At 42.9% G+C, this 21,384-nt stretch overlaps 2 protein-coding genes and 1 non-coding gene across 17 annotated transcripts in view; 2 read left to right on the top strand and 1 right to left on the bottom strand.

The window, feature by feature from the left end:
* ARHGAP26 (Rho GTPase activating protein 26) overlaps positions 1 to 21,384 on the bottom strand; it is a 914,282-nt gene that overhangs the window by 596,949 nt on the left and 295,949 nt on the right. The window lies entirely within an intron of this gene.
* FGF1 (fibroblast growth factor 1) overlaps positions 1 to 21,384 on the top strand; it is a 107,139-nt gene that overhangs the window by 57,191 nt on the left and 28,564 nt on the right. For 2 of the 8 annotated variants that reach the window (XM_078362121.1, XM_008986777.5), the window contains exon 1: positions 11,875 to 12,179. The exons of the other annotated variants lie outside the window; for them this stretch is intronic. The gene's annotated coding sequence lies outside the window, so the exon portion shown is untranslated. Of the gene's footprint in view, positions 1 to 11,874; positions 12,180 to 21,384 lie in introns of those variants that run through there. 8 annotated transcript variants of the gene reach the window in all.
* LOC118151937 (small nucleolar RNA SNORA36 family) lies at positions 13,309 to 13,444 on the top strand. Its single transcript, XR_004740329.1, has one exon. It is a non-coding gene; the product is annotated as a small nucleolar RNA SNORA36 family (small nucleolar RNA).

Genomic DNA, 21,384 nt, shown 5'->3' with positions numbered 1-21,384 from the left:
TCTTTCCTTTCCTTGTTTACCCCTGTGTTCCCAGTGCCTGATAAATCATAGTATTTAATAAATATTTGTTGAATGAATTAATGAATAATAGTCTAATTCAGTCTCTTCCATAGTTTCTTCCTCTCTGGTTTGTTTTTGTGAAGAGGGGTTAAGGGTTTTAGAAAATATATATGATTCGTTTCCAACTGACTTAATCAAAAATACTCATACTTGGGTTCAGTATGGCAATTGACAAATTAGCAGAGTTTAAGAGACTTCGGTTAGTGAGGAGACTTGAGCCAGCTCACATCTTTCCAGGTAAACTGATATGCCACACTGGATGGGACAGGTCATCATTTATCCCTCCCACCATCGTTTCTCTCAACAAATATTTTTTTGCCAGCTTTACTGAGGTATTACTGACAAATAAAAGTTGCTCATATTTAGGCACTATGCTGTGATGTTTTGACCTATGTGTACATTGTGAAACGAGTACCGTGATCAAGCTAGTTAACATATCCATCACCTCTCATCATTATCGTTCTGTGTGTGTGGTGAAGACACGTAAGATCTACTCTCTTGGCAATTTTCAAGTATACCACACATTATTAACTGTAGTCACCATCTGTGCAATAGATCTCTAGAATCTACTAATTTTGTCTAACTGAAACCCTTGTACCCTTGAACCAACATCTCCTCATTTCCACTCCCATCTCCCCAGCCCTGGCAAATACCATTCTACTCTCCACTTCAATGAGTTTGACTTTTTTAGAGTCCACATATAAGTGAGATCATGTGGGATTTGTCTTTCTGTGTCTGGTTTATTTCACTTAGCATAATGTCTTCTAGGTTAATCCATGTTGTCATAAATGACAGGATTTCCTGCTTTTTATGAATTAATAGTATTCCATTGTCTGTATATACATTTTCTTTACCCATTCATCTGTCAGTGGGCACTTAGGTTGATTCTGTATCTTGGCTATTGCGAATAATGTTGCAGTGAACACAGGAGTACAGATATCTATTTGAGCTACTGATTGTAATTCCTTTGAATATATACCCAACAGTGCGATTGCTGATCAGATGGTAGTTCTACTTTTAATTTTTTGAGGAACCTCCATACTGTTTTCCATAATGGCTGTACCGATTTTTATTTCCACGATAGTGTACAAGGGTTCCCTTTTCTCCACATCCTCACCAATACTTGTTATCTTTCGTCTTTTTGATATTACCTATTCTGACATTCATGAGGTGGTATCTCACTGTGGTTTTAATTTGTGTTTCCCTAATGATTAGTGATGTTGAGCATTTTTATCTGTACCTGTTGGCCATTTGTATGTCTTCTTTTGAGAATTATCTGTTCAGGTCCTTTACCCATTTTTAATGCAATTGTTTTCTTACTGTTGAATTGTTTGGGTTCCTTATATATTCTGGATATTAACACCTTATCAGATGTGTTTGCAAATATTTTCTCCCATTCCATAGGTTTTCTCTTCACTCTGTTTTCTTTGCTGTCCAGAAACTTTTTAATGTGATGCAATTCCATTGAACTATTTTTGCTTTTGTTGTCTGTGCTTTTGGAATCATATCCATACAAATGATCACCCAGACTGGCGACAAGAAGCTTTCCCCTACATTTTCTTCTAGCAGATTTACAAACTCTGGTCTTAAGTGTGAGACTTAATTCCTCTTGAGTTGATCTTTGTACTTTGTGTGAGTCAATACATATTTATTAAGCACATATTATATGCCAGGCTTGTGCTAGACATGGGATAAAAAGCTGAGCAAGATAGGGGTTCTGCCCTAATGGAGCAAAGTCAGAGGAACCATTCAGATAACGGCATTCAACCTCTCGGGGGAAGTCTGAGGGAGAGGAATAAATATCCTGGGGGTTGCGGCAGGTGGGGGTGGCAGTGATGTTGGCAAAGAGAGGTCCAGGCCAACAGAAAAGCAAATTCAAAGGCTCAGGGTGAGAGTAATTATGGAACATTTGAGAACTAAAAGGAGTTCACTCTTGTTGAAGCCACTGATGGTTCAAAGCCGGGGAACTCTTGGCCCATCTGTTTTTACTCAGTATGAAGACCAGGAGAGCTTGGAGGCATAGAGGGTCACCAGCTATCCTCAGGAAATGAGTGGAATGAAAGCTCTTCATTCACTGCCATGCTTTGTTTACCATGAGGATGGAGCCAGAACACAGATTCTTAATGACCATTTTCTGAGTAGATGAATGAAGCCCCCACGGATGGTCTCAACTTTCTCCTCTAGCATCACCAAACCTCACAGAGTCGTAAGATTAGAAGGCATTTTGAGAGTCAGCTGGTCCACCCTTCCCCTCCAGGCTCTGTCCTGCCCTTAAACCTCCCACAAATGGCACTGTTTTGTAGACTGTATAAACTACAATAGCATGACTTGTAAAGTGGGTTCTTGAGGACTTATGCACACCAAGGGAGAGACAATGTGTCCTGGTGTGCAGAAGAGCAGGGACCACAGTCCTGGATACCCAGGCTGCATGGCAGGCAGCAAGGGAGCTATGGCTCCCAGCACTATTGGCCATCTACTAAGACGCCATGGTGCTTCACTTACAAATCTGCCTCTGAAGGTCAGTGACCTTCACATTCTCAAAGCAGCACATCTCGTTTGCATATTATATTCCTGCTATCTTTGGTGTTGGGATTTTAAAATTCAAATTCAGTTCATCTCCTTGTACTGTGCACTGGCTAAATGCTGCTGTCTCTCCTAGAGAAGGCCACGGTCGACATATTCAAGGTGTCCTGGCTAGAAAGCTGCACACAATGGATACTGCATTTGACCCATACCCATATATACCACTTGATCCTATGACCTCTTACTTGGGTGATTACAACTGGTTTCCTTGCCTTTCCTCCCTGTCTTTCCTCCAGTTTGACACTCAGCAGCCAGAGTGACATTTTAAAAATGCAAATCTGATAATATCACATCCCAGCCTGAGTATTCCATGGTTTTCCACAGTCCTTCGGACAGATGCCTGCAGGACCCTGTGTGGCCTGGCCCTGCCACCTTCCCCAGCCACAGCCCTCTCTCCTCATCCATAATGGACTCTTTTCAGTTCCCCCAAGTAAAACTTGTTCTCTCTGGACTCAGAACCTTTGCACATGCTTTTACCTGTAACCTCCCTCTCCGTACTCACTAGTAATAGAAATACCCCTTCCTCTAAGAAGTCTTCCCAACTCCCAAGCCCTATAGGTAGCTTATTTATTACCTGGCTCCCATGGTGACCTGGCCTTTTCCACTATAATACTCAGTTCATTCAAAATCCCTTGCATGGAGAAAGGTCTTCCCCACTAGAATTCAAACTTCAAGAGAGTCTCACTGAGTCTGTCTTGTTATCCACGACATTCCTTATTTCTAGCACATGGTAGGTCTTCACTGAATGTGTGTCAAGTGAATGAATGAGTTCTCAGATTGTTAAACAGTTGGGAACAACTTTACCAAATAAAATAAGAGGCAGAGACAAACTGAAGCATAACAGGACCTCATGGTAATTCTGTTATCCCATCTGCCTTGCTCACCCTAACAGCCTGATGTCATCATATTATGGGCTTGTCTGTTGTGATTAGGTCCCAGTTCTTGAGATCTGGTTTCTGGCTCAGTTCAGAGAAAGCCAGGCCTTTCCACCAGGCACCATCATGATCAGCAAAGCAGAACCTTGGAGCAAATCAGATAAGGTGATGCATTGGTGTGCCTGCTAGTGACCCATCCTCTCCTTGCATTGCAGAGGCAGAAAATCCTGCCCCCGCCTCACAAAGCAAAACAGAGCAAGAAGGAGGGGGAGTCTTCACTTATGTTGCCTTACCCTCTGTTTTATTTTCTTCCCCCCAGCAACAACAAACAATAATTCAGTAAAGGAAATATGAGTAATGGAAAGAAAGAGAAAAAAATAAACATATCAAAATGGGCAGTGTCCCCGGGGCCACTGCTTTTAAAGAAAACAAAAGAGTAGATTTGGAGATATTTCAGTGGCTTTGCTAAAAAGAGAAAAATAATCAAGCTCACTCTTCCTTTCTAGGCTGCATTGCTTTCCTCTATCTTGATATAGAGAAAATATCACCCATACTAGGGAGTCTCACAGTCTTGTTGAATATGTGGGTGCCAGCCCCACAGGCCCAGCAAATCAGAACCCTTTGTTGGGGGAACCTCCGTGATTCCCATGTAGGTGGGCCCTACTTTGCAGAACAAAGCTCAGGGTGGGAGTACCATGTTATGTCCTGTGCCTTGTAACACAAGATGAAGCTCCGGTAAGAAGCTCAGTTCCGGCCAGGCACGATGGCTCAGGCCTGTAATCCCAGCACTTTGGGAGGCCGAGGCAGGTGGATCACGAGTTCAGGAGTTCAAGACAATCCCAGCCAATGCAGTGAAACACTGTCTCTACTAAAAATACAAAAATTAGCTGGGTGTGGTGGCAGGCACCTGTAACCCCAGTGACTAAGGAGGCTAAGGCAGGAGACTCACTTGAACCCAGGAGGTGGAGGCTGCAGTGAGCCGAGATCATGCCATTGCACTCCAGCAGCCTGGGTGACAGAGCTAGATTCCATCTCAAAAAAAAAAAAAAAGCAGCAGCAGCTCAGGTCTGTAACTGGGAACTCCAGCGTCAGGCACTGCAAACTTCTTTCAAAGTTAAGAGACATAAGGTTGACTTCGGATATGCAGAAAAATGAAGATTGTTGATTTCTTTTGTAGAGGGGGCGGGGGGCCTATTCTATTCATTTTATTAACTTAAGCCGACACTAACTGAGCTGCCCTCATAGGGAAGGACCTGTGCCAGGCACAGTAGAAAGGTGACAATGGTGATGGATTTGAGCAGGATGATGATGACGGTAACTCATATTTACTGAGACCTTAGTACGTGCCAGTTGTTTTATATGCATTATCTCATTTAATCCTCCCAACACCCTATGAGTTATTATTATCATCCCCATTCTGTGGCCAAGAAAACGGAATAAATCGGAGGCACAGGGCAGTGAAGTGACTTGCCCAAAGTTACCCAGCAAGTTAGTGCAGAGCTGCATGGGAAGCCAGGTCTCCCTGACTCTGGAGTCTAGTCTCTCTTAAGACATTCAGCCCCTGCCTCTCTGATACTTAAATTAAGTGGAAAAGGTACAAGGAAATCAAAAGAAGAACTGCAAATTATATAGCTTTATGCAACAAGGAGCAATCAACCTGGGGACGACATCTGGTGAGTCTTATCCTGTTCTGGTTAATTACTCTATTTGTTACTCTTTGTTACAAGCAGTCATGAAAAACAAAAACAAAAACCCAGCAATAACTGAAACAACTATTTCCCCTCCTCCACAGAAGGGTGGAGTCAGCACATTTTTACAGAACATCAAGCAGTCCCATTACCGACGAAAGTATAGCAGCCAGAAGCTCTGCAGTCCAAGCTGGGGTGGGAGGCTTCATTATTCTGTGAACTCCCAAAGGAAGAAAGGCATTAATAATACTATTTGTGGTGAGCTTGTCACATGCTGGGTACTGCACTATTCGCTCTACATGTTATTATCGAATTTGATCTTTGCAACTCTATGAGTAAGTACTATTCAGATGAGGAACCAGACTCAGAGAGGCTAGCAACTGGCCTATAGTCACACATCTGCTCAGTGGCAAGGGGTCTGAATTCGAGCCATGGTTCTTACTCAGAATCTAGGCTGTCTCTTATTTTAAATTCAAGGATACCATTTGGAGTTTTAAGTTAGCAAGAATTAACAACTGTCTGCCATTTTTAACTTGGCTGTGCCATGCCAAGCCTCACTTCAATCTGGGAGACTCACTGGATTCTTATTTCAGCAAGTATTACTGACTGCCTTCAATACACTATGCTCTGTGCCAGGCGCAAGAGCCCTGCATTTAATAAGTGGGAGATGTGGTTACAGTGAATAAAAGGGACACACATAAAACACTTAGAGGTGATTTCACTAGAGGGAAGTCTTGATTCAGCAGTCATCAGTTCCTAGAGATTCACAGAGGAGCTGAGCTTTGAACAGACACTAGGAGTGGGGAGAGGTCAGAAGTCTGGGAATGAGCTTTGAACAGAGGTCGGAGCTGAGAGACTTCTGATGGTGGTGTAGCAAAGCAGTAAAGTGGCCCCTGAAGTGTCAAAGGCAAAAGGCAAGTCCAAGGCTGCTTTTGGCCAATGCTGCGGAGGGCGTTCTGCTCCGCATGAACCTGGGGCACGCTGGACTCCAGCAATAGTCACAGGCCCATGGGGCTGGAAGGGCATCCCTCAGGCAGGGGCACATGCACAGAAATGTGTGCAGGGCAATTCCATGAATGCTGCTGTGCATCTTCAGAGCAAGTTTAGGCAAAGGGACCACCAAGCCTCCACTTTTATGAGGGGACTCTGGCACCAAAGTCAGCAGACCTAAAACTTTCACATTAATTTCTCTTCTACCTTTAAGAACAGACATATAAATCAGAAAGTAAGGAGAGATACGTCAATGAGTATAAATGGAACTCAAGCCTGTAACCGGTACACAATTTCGGAAATGTCTGAGTAAAAACCTTAATAAAGTGCATGTGCTTTCCCCCAGTAATTCCATTTCCATAAATTTCTTTCCAAGGAAGTAATGGGATGGTGGCAAAGATGACTACTGCAGTGTTGCTTATAGTAGTGATAAAAAGCAAACAATGTAAATGTCCATCAGTAAAGGGTTAGTTGACACACAGTAACCCTTAATTAGTTCAATACACGAACCCTACATTAGCTAGTAAGTAATGAGAGACATTAATAATACTATTCGTGGTGAGCTTGTCACATGCTGGGTACCACATTATTCCCTCTACATGTTACTATCGAATTTGATCTTTGCGACTCTATGAGTAAGTACTATTCAGATGAGGAACCAGACTCAGAGAGGCTAGCTCCTTGTATCTTATCATGGACTCCTATGTAGCCATTACAAATGAAGGTGTAGATTTACGTTTATTAATGAGGGGGAAATTCCTAATGTATTGAGTAAAGTCAGATCATAAAGAATAGGTTGTAAAACAGTTCTCTGTCTAGATTTGATTCTTCTTTGTAAGATGCTTACATCTCTATGAACAGAAAAAGTTAGCAGAAGGTATCTCTGGTAGATAGGATCATGGACAATCTTTTAAAACTTTTTCTTGTTGTTTATCTGTATTCTCTAATTTTTACATCACTCCCTTATAGTTAAAGGTTTGTAGGTGGACTGACATCCCCTGCTTTGTTGAATTGACACAACAGTAAAGTAACAGACCTTAAATATTAACTCTTTGTTTCCCAAAAGTATGGGACATGTGCTCTTGTTGATATAAGAGAAACTCTGAGTGGTACTGAGACATATCTTTCAATAACACCGCAGAGGGAAAGGAAACCCCCATGTTTAAGTCTCCTTAAGTCATTTTGTTTATTCAAGGAGAAAACCTTGGCTTGGGACAATTGTTTTCAACTTCTGTAGAAGAACTGCTCTTCTCTCTTTATAATCAAAAGAACTCAGCAGACAGGAGGCAGCGTCTAAGCAGAAGTCAGTGTCATTGCTATGGTTCACTGTATTTCTCTTTATGACTGCCTTCTATTTATAGGAATTGTTTGCCATTACACTAGAAAGATAAAGCTTGCTTTAAATAAGAAAATTAGACCAGTTACGGTGGCTCACACTTGTAATCCCAGTACTTTGGAAGGCAAGGTGGGAGGATCACCTGAGGTTGGGAGTTCAAGACCGGCCAACATGGCAAAAACCCATCTCTACCAAAAAAATACAAAAAAATACAAAAAAAATAGCCAGGCATGGCGGTATATGCCTTTAGTCCCAGCTAATAGGGAGGCTGGGGCAGAAGAACTGCTTGAACCCAGGTGGTGAAGGTTGCACTGAGCTGAGATTGCACCACTGCACTCCAGCCTGGGCGACAGGGCGACAGAGCCAGACTCTATCTCAAAAAAAAAAAAAAAAAAAAAAAAAGCTAAGAAATGCCTGTCAGTAATTTAAATAAAATTTAAAGGTAAGGAATGAGCAAAGTAAGGAAGGCAGCGCACTTGGATTGAAATCTGAGGCAACGGGTGTTAACCCTTAGTGAAGATAAAGCTACCCCTACTGGAATATCTGTGCACTGAAATATCCCAATAGTTCCCCCAGGTCTTGATTTCTATCTTATCATTTTAATATAAAAACAACAGCATGGAAATAAGAAATGAGCAATTTGCTCAGGTGATGACACAGCCAGTGGGGAAATAATTTCAGATCCTGAGAATGTCCAGATAAATCCTGCTGGGAGAGTGATTGAAGAGAAAGGTTCCTAAGAGCAGATAAAATTTCTTTGCAATGTTTGCCCTGAGGAAAGAGGCCCTTCCACAGGAAGAAGGTCAAGTCCGGTCTATTTTTATAAGTGTTTTTCAAGTGGTTAGTGGACGTATTTCCTGTGGTTCCCAGGAATTCTGCAGCAGGCTCTCAGGAGGATGTTGGTGATAGGGAACAGGGACTTGATGAGCGAGAATCAATAATTATCTCTATATTTGCTTCACTTTTTTCTACAAAAATAATCTAGGGGAAAAACACTTGCTTTGGAAGAGCAAAGTTCATTACAACAAAGAGCAGAATGGGACATGAGTCCCTTAGTGTGTAGCAGAATCCTTAGGTCAAGATTCTACAAGCTGAAAACATATCTGTACACTTGTTCCCTCCCTCCCTCGTTTACTCAATAAACATTCGAGCAACTTCTCTACGCCAGCCATCACTTGATGGCTGGGCAGAAAGTGTTGAATAAACACGGCTTCTGCCCACCAGCAGCTTACAGTCCAGCGTGGGAAAAAGATGTCAAATAAGGAAACGCATGGATAAATATATAATTAATTACAGATGATGGTGAATGTTGGAAGGAAAAGAACAGGAGTCTGCAAAAGAGAATCATGAGGGTAGAGAAGGAAGTACCTTAGATGGGGAGCCAGGGAAGATCTCTGAGGAGGTGGCACTTTAGCTGCCCTCTGATGGGAAGCAGCCCATGGAAAATTGTTAGGGAAGAGCATTGCTGCAGAGGGACCAATTTGTAGGAAGGCAGCCATGTGGAGGAGACCATAGTGGGCTCAAGGACCCCAGGGCATGTGCAATGGCTGGAATAGAAGGGCAAGGGAGAGGGGAGCAGTAGGTGAGGCCAGACCATACAGGGTCTCATAGGCCATGGTAAGGTTTTGAATTTTACTTTATGGAAATGGAAAATCATGAAAGGTTTTAAGCTAGGGAGTAGCCAATCTGATATAGGCTTTATAAGGTCTCTCTGACTCTGTATATAAAAGTGTTGGGGCTGTGCGTTGTGACTCTCATCTGTAATCCCGGCACTTTGGGAGGCTCAGGCGGGCAGATCACAAGGTCAAGAGCTTGAGACCATCCTGGGCAACATGGTGAAACCCTGTCTCTACTAAAATACAAAAAGGAGCTGGACATGGTGGCACACACTTGTAGTCCCAGCTACTCGGGAGGCTGAGGCAGGAAAATTGCTTGGAAACTGGGAGGCAGAGGTTGCAGTGAGCCAACATTGCACCACTGCACTCCAGTCTGGCGACAGAAAAAAAGTGATGGGAAGGGGCCAAGAACAAAAGAGGGGGCTATTTCAGAAGGTAAGACAGGAGCTGCTGACGGATGGGACCTACTGTGGGCAGTGGGGTTGGTAATAAGTATGTAAATGTGATGACCCTTCACTGCAGTCCAAGGCTTGATTAGCAGACCTCAGAAACATCAGCCAGATAACACAGCAGGGACTAGGATGAAGGGTGAGAGGCACTTGCTTTGGGTAAAAATGTACTCAGCACTCAAGATAAATCATATTTTAATGCAGTATTTTTCTTTTTTTTTTTTGAGACAGAGTCTTGCCCTGTCACCAGGCACCAGGCTAGAGTGCAGTGGTGCGATCTCAACTCACTGCAACCTCCGCCTCCCGGGTTCAAGCAATTCTCCTGCCTCAGTCACCTGAGTAGCTGGGACTACAGGTGCGCGCCACCACACCCAGCTAATTTTTGTATTTTTTAGTAGAGAGGGGGTTTTGCCGTGTTGGGCCAGGATGGTTTTAATCTCTTGACCTCATGATCCGCCCGCCTCGGCCTCCAAAAGTGCTGGGATTACAGGCGTGAGCCATCACTCCCGGCCTAATGCAGTATTTTTCAAAAATCCAATTTAATGAAAAATATTAATAAAGACAGGATGAATAACAGGGATAATGTAAGCAAAACAAACTTGAAATGGGCCCCCATGAGGCTTACATTAGTGGGTATGTACACTTGTGTGGAGTGAGACAGATAATAACAAACAAAAAAGTAAATATAATTCTAAACTATCATAAATGCCGTGAAAGAAACACATTTCGGTCTGAGACAGAGAACAAGGAAGTCAGGAGGTCTTCCTATTTTAAATAGACTGGGCCTAATGTAATTGGACTTGGAGGCAAATACTCTGCCTAGAAGTGCTATGTGTGAATGAAAAGTTTTGCAGGACAGCACAGTGGTGCATGCCTATAATCCCAGAACTTTAGGAGGCCAAGGTGGCAGGATCGCTTAAGGCCAGGAGTTCAAAATCAGCCTGGGCAACATAGCAAGACCTTGTCTCTACTGAAAAAAAAATTGTTTTTTTTAATTGGCTGGTCGTGGTGGTATGTGCCTGTAGTCCCAGCTACCCAGGAGGCTGAGCAAGAGGATTGCTTGAGCCCAGGAGTTTGAGGCTACAGTGAGCTGTGTTCGTGCCACTGCACTCAAGCCTGGGCAACAGAGCAAGACCCTGTTACATACAGAAAAATAATTTTTGCAAATGAAATCTATCAAACTTCCTACATAGTATAAGATTTTATAATCTAATAACAGAAGTTTTGAACAGATCTATATAAAAGTTATTCTCACCACTGAGGGTTCAAGAGTACAAAATCATGAAACACTAGGAAATGTTCTGCCTTCTCTCTGCCCCACCCCAGGGGCCTATCTAAATGTCTAGATTTATCAAATTTCATAAGAGCCCATTGAACCTGACAACACCGAGGAGGAGCCAAGGAATGCAGGATCTTGAACGTGAAGAGGAATTATGTGCGGAAAGATGGCAGCTCCGAGAAGCAAGGAGAAGTCACTCTGACGTGCCTCCTTACGTCTTGTTGCCTAATCTGCTTTCAAAGGCCAATAACTTTAAAATTCTCCATTTTTCACACAACCCCACCCAACAAAGTGAGTCTTTAATCTCTGAACATGACAGGGGGCAGTGGATATGAAGGATATAAATGGCTTTGAAAGGTCGGTTAGAAAAAAAGAAACGAGGAGAGAAACCTTGAGGAGTTGAAGGGATAAAAGCCAAACATGCTTTGAGCTACTTGCCAAAGTTAAAGAAAACTCCCATGAGAGGCCACGTTTGATGGATGAGTCAAACTACTGTCATTGTTATCGGCAACTACCTCTAACCTCATGATTTTTCTGAAAAATGGCATCTTGACTGCAAAGTGCACCTTCCTGAAGGTGCTAGATACCAAGGCAGACTTATCTCTTAGTATAGCTTCTTAGATTCAAGATTTCAACTAATCTCCAAGCCCTTTCCTCCCTTATTAGATACCAGTCATGTCCTGGGGCCTTTGGTGATGTTCTCTTGCTCCATCTCCTTCCCATAAAGGAGGGTTCCTTTTCCTGCCAACAGCTGGGCTGTGAGTGGAGCCAGGTGTAGAATACCAGTGATGTGGTCACAGAACCATGAGAGCCATCAGTGGTGCTGAAACAGGGCAAACAGTGCACATGGGAGAATGGTTCCTTTTGGACTGTTTGTGTGGGATCAAAGGGAGTTGGCAAGTATATGGAACCTCTAAAAATAGAGCACATCCTTAAAAAGAAAGAATGCAAAAAGAAACAAGTTTTACTTTGTCCTAGTGTAGGCTCTGCAAAAACTCAGCCCTGGAAGGCTGGCACTGGGGCAAGTGACTGTCTACTTCCTGCCCTTTGACTACGACACCAACTGGATCTGTTTGCAAATCCTGGGTCCTGCTCCCCTGCCTCCTTCCTGTGTGGTGCTTGGGGCACACTGGGGCCTCCATGGCCCCCTTTCAAGATCCAGAATAGACTCTGACATATGAAACGAGTTCCACGGGGTTTACGTTCCTTCTTCATATCCAAGCACCTTAATACACAAAGCCGCATGCTGGGATTGCTAACTGTTCTTCCAGAGACGCCTGGATATCGTCTGTCTGGCAGAAATGTGAGTTTCGTCCTTTTTATTTTTTAATGTTTTGAGGGAGCCTGAGACCCTTGGAAATGGGGGTGACGTTATAAACTGATGTTTTGGGACTGAGGGTTTTATTTTCGACTAAGCCCCAGATTTGCTTTGGTAAACGGTCCAGCCTCTCTGCATCACAATTCTCTTGGCTGGAGAAGAAGGGGAGGTGTTCATCTAGCCCATATGATGGAGGAACAGCAAATACAAAACGATTATGAAGTACCTGATACAGGTATGGTGTAGACACCATACCTATCCAGAGAAGCTTGTTTATTCATACCAAATTCTCAGTGAAACCCCAACTGCTATCAATGTTCAGATATCAACCCACTAAACACAGGTTCATATTAACAAGAATAACGATAGCTGGCTTTCCTAGCACTCACCATAGGCAAGGTCCCTCCTAGGCCTTGTCCTGTTCCTTTCTCATGTCACTGTAATGAGATCAGCACTCTTAACAGCTTCATTTTACAGAGAAGATAACTGGGGACCAGAAAGGTTACATGACTTGCCTGGTTTGCAAGAACTTAATGACACAGCAAAAATCCAGGTCTGTGACTCCCAGGTTGTGAGAATTTCCATTTTCATGACATTTCCAACCCAGGCTGAAGTAGTCTCTGGCCTCTCCCCTGCCCTTCATGTGCAATGACAAATGACTGCCCTGACAAGGACCAAGATGGTCTCACAGGCTGCAGGGTCACCTAGAGGAGGCACAGGAGTGACAATCAGGAAAGTACCCCAGTGAAGAGGACAGGCCATCGGGGAGGAACTTGCAACGTTGCATTAAATCAAAACAGGTATCTCCTCTAGAACATGAATGAATGGGCTGTACACATTACAGGGGCTGATAGAGAAAAGAACAGAGAAGCTCAAGGGTCACTCAGTTCAAGGGGCATTTTATTCTCTTATCCACATTTATTTGGCAATGAAAAGAGTAGACTCTGGAGTCAGCAAACTCTACCTTCAGATCTCAGTTCCAACATGTTTTAGCTTGGTGCAAAAGTAATTGTGGTTTTCCCATTATTCTTAATATTTACTGATATGACTTTAGAAAAATGACTTAAACTTTCCGAGCCTCACTGCCCTTAGCTGCCAAATGGGGGAACTCAAGCAATGCCTTGAGTTCGGTCGAGGTCAGCTGCCCTTTTCTGTTCCCTAAACTTTGGAACATTGGGGCATTGAAACAGGCTAGGGAGGTGATTACATAGAGAATATTATTCTATTCATTTCCCTCCTAGCCAAAACAAAAAATGTAATACTTTCCTAACAGAATTTTTTTGAGAACAAATTAACGTAATGTGCTTAGAACCATATCTGGCATAGGGTAAACGTTCAAAAAGAGTCACTGTGTTATTATTTGTAGACACATTTTACTATTTGTGGGTATATCCAGGGTCGGCTATTGAGTAAAAAACAGTAGGGCAGGTCCTCAGCATTTCTAAAGAGAAAACAAACATGTACTTCAAAAGACTGCATCTGGAGAAGCTGAATTGTCTAGGTCAAAGGGAAGGAAAAAAAAATGCAGCAAACAGACCATCTTCCTATAAGCTGGAAGGTTTGCTGATTTCGAGAAAGGAATGTCGTTGCTGGGCTGGTTCTGGAAATTGTAACTTGCACAACAGATTCAAAAGATTTTTGGAGACACATCAGAAAGAGAGGGCTAAAGGAGGTGGCGGAGGGCTGCCAGAGCCCCTGCAGAATCACTTTGCATTTGGCACAAAGCCCTGGGACTTTAATGTGTCCGTCTGCAGGAAGGATATTTCCATTTAAGATGTGTGCAGGTCTTCAGGATGGCCCAGGGCCGGCAGGACAGTTTGGACCATGGTGTACCATTAAAGTTCAGACAGGAGGGGGTCCAGCAGAGCATGCCATTGCACCAGGGAGCACTCTGTTTTTTCTTTTGGAGTGGATGCTGTTTAAGCACTTAAAAGAATTCCTAACCTCCAACTGAATGATGCTCTACGAGGGGGAATGTTTTGTGAGTGAATAAGCCAGACTGCAGAGAAAAAAGATCGGAATCAAGGAAAGAAAGAAAGGATATGGGAGGATATCCGTGGGGATGTGTGTGTGCAGGTGTGTGTGTGTGTGCATGTGTGTGTGCATGTGCACGTGCATGTGTGCATGTGTGTGCAAGTGTGTGCATGTGCATTTGTGTATGTGTGTGTGTCCATGTGTATATCTGTGTGTGTGCATGTGTGTGTGTGTATGCTTGTACTTCTCTTCATTAAGAAGAAGTATGCGAGCTGGGGCTGGGATTGAGCTGTTTGGTGACACAGCTGGAGCAGATAACAGCCCCCACTTCCTGCTAGTTACACCAGGTCCAAGCATCTATGTCCCTCTCATCTGAAACATGGCTTGATGAGTCTGGTATGGCTAGATTGTAAATGCCTTAAAGGCAGTAACTGATTTCTCCTACCAACCCATAATGCCTTATTTGAAAAGCTTTGGGCTAGATATGTTTCAGAATCCAGAATTTGGGTAATTTAAGAAAGGTAGTATGGTTCATACATTGTATATTATGGAACAACTCCAGTGGAGTCTGGAACAGCACCCTAGAATCAAACACATTAGCAACTGCACCAAATTATGTAAGTATTATTAACACAAAGCAGAATAAATAGACTTTAAGTCTCAGAACAGTTTGGGCCAGGTTTTGCCACAATCTAATAGATTAATAGATAGAAAGAACTTGTAGCTTTCAGAGCTTTTTGAATTTCAGAATTGTGGATTAAGGATCTCAGGTCTGGCTGGGTGCAGTGGCTCACACCTGTAATCCCAGCACTTTGGGATGCCAAGGTGGGCAGATCACCTGACATCAGAAGTTTGAGACCAGCCTGACCAACATGGAGAAACCCTGTTTCTACTAAAAATACAAAATTAGCTGGGTGTCGTGGCCATGCCTGTAATCCCAGCCACTCAGGAGGCTGAGGCAGGAGGATTGCTTGAACCCGGGAGGTGCAGGTTACGGTGATCCACTACCACACCATTGCACTCCAGCTTGGGCAACAAGAGTGAAACTTGGTCTCAAGAAAAAGATCTCAGGTCTTTCTTTTTGTTTTTAAATTTCCAGGACATCTGCAGCATTCTGCCCACGGCAGGCACTGGGTAGAAGTTGTTGACATCTAGAGTATGTGACATCTTGATCTCCCTCACATCATATTTGATTCTGGAAACCGGGAGAGTTTATTCTCAGTGACGTGGGGAGTCTTTAGAATTAAAAGTATTCTAAATTAAAGAACAGAAGAGAAAGATTATTAAGCCCGTAGGTTCTCTATCATCTTGAACAGATGAAATATACTGAAAACTCATCACTAGCAAATCATGTTGAGCACCTAAGCAAATGAGAGGAGTGCATCATTGCACATAAGTGACAATGGAATGTTCTAACCTATCACTTAGAACATGGTATTTTTTTAATGTTACTAAAATATTTCTAAATGGGCCAGGCATGATGGCTCATACCTGTAATCCCAGCACTTTGTGAAGCCAAGGCAGGAGGACTGTTTGAGTCCAGAAGTTCAAGACCAGCCTGGGTAACATAGTGAGACCCCCATCTCTACAAAAAAATGTTTTTAAGTTAGCCAGGCAGTCAGGCAGAGTGGCTCACACCTGTAATTCCAGCATTTTGCAGGGCTGAGGCAGGCAGATCACCTGAGTTCAAGACCAGACTGGCCAACAGGGTGAAACCCTGTCTCTAATAAAATTTAAAAAAATTAGCCCAGCGTGGTGGTGGGTGCCTGTAGTCCCAGCTACTCAGGAGGCTGAGGCAGGAGAATCGCTTGAACCCAGGAGGTGGAGGTTGCAGTGAGCTGAGACTGTGCCACTGCACTCCAGCCTGGGCAACAAAAGTGAAACTCCATCTCAAAAAAAAAAGGCTAGCCAGGCATGGTGACCTATGCCTATAGTCCCAGCTACTTGGGAGACTGAGGTGGGAGGATAGCTTGAGCCCAGAAATTTGAGCCTACAGTGAGCATGAGTGTACCACCACAGTCTGCAGTCCAGCCTGGACCTCAAGACCCTATCTCAAAAAAAAAAAAAAAAATTAAATGACATAAAGTATTTCTAAATATGAAAAATGAAGTTTGCTCAATCCTAAATCAATAGCAGATGATTCACAAAACTGACAAAAAGCATACACAGCTGGTAATAAGCTAACATCTATCAAATGCTTACATGTTCTCAAGTGCTGAGATTACAGTGACTCTGCAGTAGCTACTGGTATGTAGCCCCATGTTGCAGATGAGGAAACCGGGCACTGAGAATGAGTCATTTGCTAGTGAGTGTCAACCAGGATTCAAACCCAAGTTTAGTAGTATGCTGGGTAAACCAGCTATCAGAGGGGGAAAAAATAAGAATTTTTAAAGCCCTGGCATTTTCCAATTTCTATAATATAAATACACTCACCAGGGTTGATTTTAAGCTACTAATGGTTTAATAATAGTAAAATTCCTGAATATTTAATAATTGGTTTTCATGAACTTGTAGGAGCTGTCTCCTGCACACCACTGTCAAGTCCATCTCTAGTCAAGTCCACAGTTTACTGTCAGTCACGGAAGATGAGATTTCAGCTCATGGAACAGAACTGGTTTGTGGGCAGCATGCTGAGATGCTAGCCCAGGCTAGTCAGCCATGGCCACACTCCTACCTCAGACCCAGTACAGATCATGGAGGGTGGAGTAGGAGAAGTAGAAAGCAAAGAACACTGTCTCCCTTTCTTCAGGCAAACTTTCCTTCACCAGGGAGTGTAAGGCGGGTCCCTGCCAGCCTAACACGCCTTGGCAGAAATAACAAAACCTGGATTTTCTTCCAGGCCCTACAAATATTTTTCTTGGTTAGATAAGGTCAGACTTGAGACTAAAGGAGCTGATCACTTCCTTTCTGAGATCCTTAATTTCCACAGTATTTCCTTTAAAGAAACAAGGAAGTATTATTACAAGGTGGGAACAGGGTTTGAGCCTGCCTTTAACCAAAGGCAGGGTATTCTGGCCTAATTAAAACCCAATGAAAATACATTTAGGCTCTTGGCTTAGCTTCTTTGTCAACACCTGTAGGACATCACCTGCTAATTAGGTCGTCTGATAAGATGTTCCAGGAGAGGCTTCTGAGAAAGGACTGGCCCTTCAATCAACAAGAATTCACAGGACACCAATTATGCATAGGTATTTGCTCAATGCTAAATATGGAAAGAAAAGGCATAGTTTATGTCGCAGGGCCTCAGAGGCTAATGAAGGAGTCAGTCAGGTAGTTAAATTACATTCATTTGCTGATTCAACAAATGTTTATCAAATGCCCATTAGGTGCCAGGCATTTTGCCAGGCACTGGGATACCACTGTGAGCAAGACCGATTGGTTTGTACTCTCATGGAGCTGACAGTCCAGTCATGAAAAGAGACATTAATTAAATAATCACAAAAGTGAATGTGTAATTCAATGCTGGTAGTAAGAGCTATGAAGAAATGTTAAATGGTCCTGTGAGAACTGGAGGAACATGACTCGGTTTGGGGAAGACAGGAAAAAGGCTTTCATGAGGAACTGAGAGTTGAACTAAGATTTGAAGAAAAACCAGGAGTTAACCAGGGGTGTAGGGTGGAGAGAAGGAGAGGAACACTCCAGAGGGAACAGTATGGGCAAAGGTCCTAGGGTGGGAGGGAATCAGGAAATGGAAGACCAGTTTAGAGGGAGACATGGTAGGAAATGAGGCGAGGGGGAGTAAGGGCTGAACCTCCCAGAATCCTGCAGGTCACAGCAAGGCTTTTGTTGCTGTTCCAGAGCAATGGGAAATCACTGAAGAGTTTAGGGATGGGGATATGGATGGGAATTACACCAATGCATTGCTGCAGTGAAGTAAAGGAAATTCTGTCATGAGAGCACAGCGGAATCAAAGCATCTAAACTGGTATATGTGGTAAAAAGAAAGAGTAGGGAGGTTGGGGTTGGGTGACGTGTCCAAATTAGGCTTGCTCAAGAAGCAACTATCCAGCTAAATTTTTGAAGGGTGAGTGTGACTTAGCCAGACCATGGTGGAAGGGTGGAGGAAAGGAGAGAGAAAGAGAGAGAGAACACTGTTGGCAGAAGGAGAATGTTTGGGCTAAGGCCTGGGTATGAGGGTGTAGGGGGACTATAAAAAGATGCCAATAAGAGAAAAAGGGGCCAAATGATGAGAGCCTCGCAGGTCATGGCAGGAGTCTGGGTTTTATCTTGAAAGACAGCGGGAAATCACTGACCCAGTCAAAGATCTCCAGCAGGGGACTGATGAGTTAGAATGGTCACTAGCCGCAGGATTGACAGTGGATGGAAAGAAGGCAATGCTGGAAAGGCAAGACCTGCTGCAGCAGCCCAGGTGAGATAGGTACTGGGTCTGCGCTAAGGCAACAGCAGTGAGGCTGGAGAAAAGAGGATGGCTCTGGCTGCACTAAAAAGGTGAAACTGAAAGGTCACTGTCACCAACTGAATGGGTGGGAGTGATTTCTGTTCTGCCCAAAGAATAGTCTGAATGAAACTAATTCTTCTATTTGAGTTGTCTTGCCTTATGACCTGGTACATGGTCAATTTTTGTAAATGTTCCCTGTGTCCTTCATAAGAATGATGTTCACTTCACTGTTGGGTACAAGGTTCTTTTATACACGCATCAATCAAGTTTATAAGTTGTGCATTTCAATCTACATACTTACTGATATTTGGTAAGAGTTTGCTCTATCATTTATGATGGAAATGTATTATAAAACCTCCCACTACCACTGTGGATTTGTCATCTTCTCTTTACATATTTGTCAATTTTTGTTTTATGTATTTTGAGGCAATGTCATTAGGTATATGCATGTTTGAAATTTGTTTATCTTTCTATTGAATTAATCCACTTATATGGTAATCCCTTTTATCTTTAGTCATTCTTAGATCTAATTTATCTGATATTAATATAGCCACACAAATTTTTAATTTTTTGTTAACATTTTTCAGGTATCTATTTTTCATTCTTTTACTTTTTTTTGAGACAGTTTTGCTCTTGTTACCCAGGCTGGAGTGCAATGGTGTGATCTCAGCTCACAGCAACCTCCACCTCCTGGGTTCAGGCAATTCTCCTGCCTCAGCCTCCTGAGTAGCTGGGATTACAGGCACGCACCACTGTGCCCAGCTAAGTTTTTGTATTTTTAGTAGAGACGGGGTTTCACCATGTTGACTAGGATGGTCTCGATCTCTTGACCTCGCGATCCACCCGCCTCGGCCTCCCAAAGTGCTGGGATTACAGGCATGAGGCACCGCGCCTGGCCCCATTCTTTTACTTTTAACCTTCCTATGTCATTATGTTTTAAATGTGTCTCTTGTAATCAGAGTGCAGATGGATTTTTTTAACCAGTAGCCAGTAAATTTAGCACATTTACATTTATTGTGATTATAAATATATTTGTATTTATTTTGGCCACCTAATTTTGAGCAATTTTTTGACTTTATCTTTTTTCCCCTTTCTCTGGATTATTTTGGATAAGCACAGGTTGGCTTGTTTGGTTTGTTTGAGACAGACTCTCACTCTTGTTGCCGACACTGGAGTGCAATGGTGCTATCTTGGCTCACCACAACCTCTGCCTCCCAAGTAGCAGGGATTACAGGCATGCACCACCACACCCAGCTAATTTTTTGTATTTTTAGTCGAGATAGGGGTTCGCCATGTTGACCAGGCTGGTCATGGTCAAGATAAGCATAGTTTTACTTGTTCCATCTTATCCCTCTTACCCCTACCAGTTGCTGGTTGGACTAAATACATTCTATTTCTTTTAGTAGTTACCTTTAACATTTAACATGTATATTTGACTTACCAATATTTAAAATTAATATCTCTAAGGAAGAGTTAAGACTTTTGGGTGATGCCATTCATAGCGACAGGGAGCAAGGACTTAAGAGCCTATTTGGGACTGAAGCTGAGGCCTGCTTTGTACATGCTGGGTTTGAGGATACATCCAGTTATCACCTTAGCATCTTAGCAGGTCTGTCTACACATCTACCTTCAGTGGCTTTATACACTTTGCAGAACATCCTCCTTCATGGGTATTGTACATTGCCTACACAGTGACAGGGATCAAAAACAAAACTAAAAATAAAGGTCATTGTTCATCTTCCTTTGATCCCTAACGCACCAGTCTTTCCTTCCAGCTTAGTTGCCAGGGCCAAGCTGAGCATAGATGTCTCCTGGAAGTAATGGGCTTCACAAATCACTATAATAACTACATAATAACTGTCACTATATTAACTGTTGATAAGCTGAGAACTGGGCCTGAAATGCAGACCAAGATTTTTTCTGACATGACCATGGCTTACCTCTGCCTCCTTCTTCTTCTTTGCTCTGTTTATGGCTTAAGTCACAGGGGGAGGAGCTTAGCTCATTTCCATCAAATATAGGAATGAAAAACTTCTCTTTTTGAAGCAATTAAAAAATTACTTTAAATTAAGCATTTAATCACAGCTGACTTAGATCCACCAGGCTCCAACTAGTTCAACATAACCAGTTACTATTACCTCCTATAGACCAGGTCCCATTTTTCAAGTGCTATATGAATACTGTACCCATTTAATCCTTCAGACAACTGTGTGAGAGGCAGAATGAGAATTACTAGAGGAAACATCTCAGAAGGAGTGAATGACTCACCAGGTTCCTAGAGCCAAAGTGGTTGCTTACTATCCACATCCTGTTCACGTGTCAGAGTTCAGGTCTCCTTCCAGAGCCACAGCTGAAAAAGTATGTCAGCCTTAACATGGATGTTCCAAGAGCCTTGCTGCTCCTCTATCCTGGGTGTCACAGATGAATTTTAAAAATCATCTGGATTTCCTAAAAGCTCATCAGTGCTCCAAATCTCAAAGGGCTGAAAGTCATGTACAACGATGACGTGGAGTTCACTGGGCTTGATTTTCTCAATTTCCCAACACAACACAGATAATCCCCTCCTCTGACAGCCAGTAAAAAGAAATAGTAACAAGAAGCATATTTCCATTATACTTAATGCCTGATTTCACTTAGTTAATGGATTCACTTATTAGAGCAATTTGTATAAATCTCCAAGGGCCTGCTAACGTTGCTGCCTTCTGGTTTTATCACGTCATATATTTCCTTTAGTTCTATCCTTTAACAAATAGTGGATTGGCAGGGAACTTTGGACCAACTACTGCTCAAAGCATAGGTAAATTGTAAATAAAGTTTA

This window comes from Callithrix jacchus, chromosome 2 (assembly GCF_049354715.1).
Source record: "Callithrix jacchus isolate 240 chromosome 2, calJac240_pri, whole genome shotgun sequence".
Taxonomy (NCBI): Eukaryota; Metazoa; Chordata; class Mammalia; order Primates; family Cebidae; genus Callithrix; species Callithrix jacchus.
Note: the sequence above shows the minus strand (reverse complement) of the source record. Positions and strands in the feature narration are given on the sequence as shown.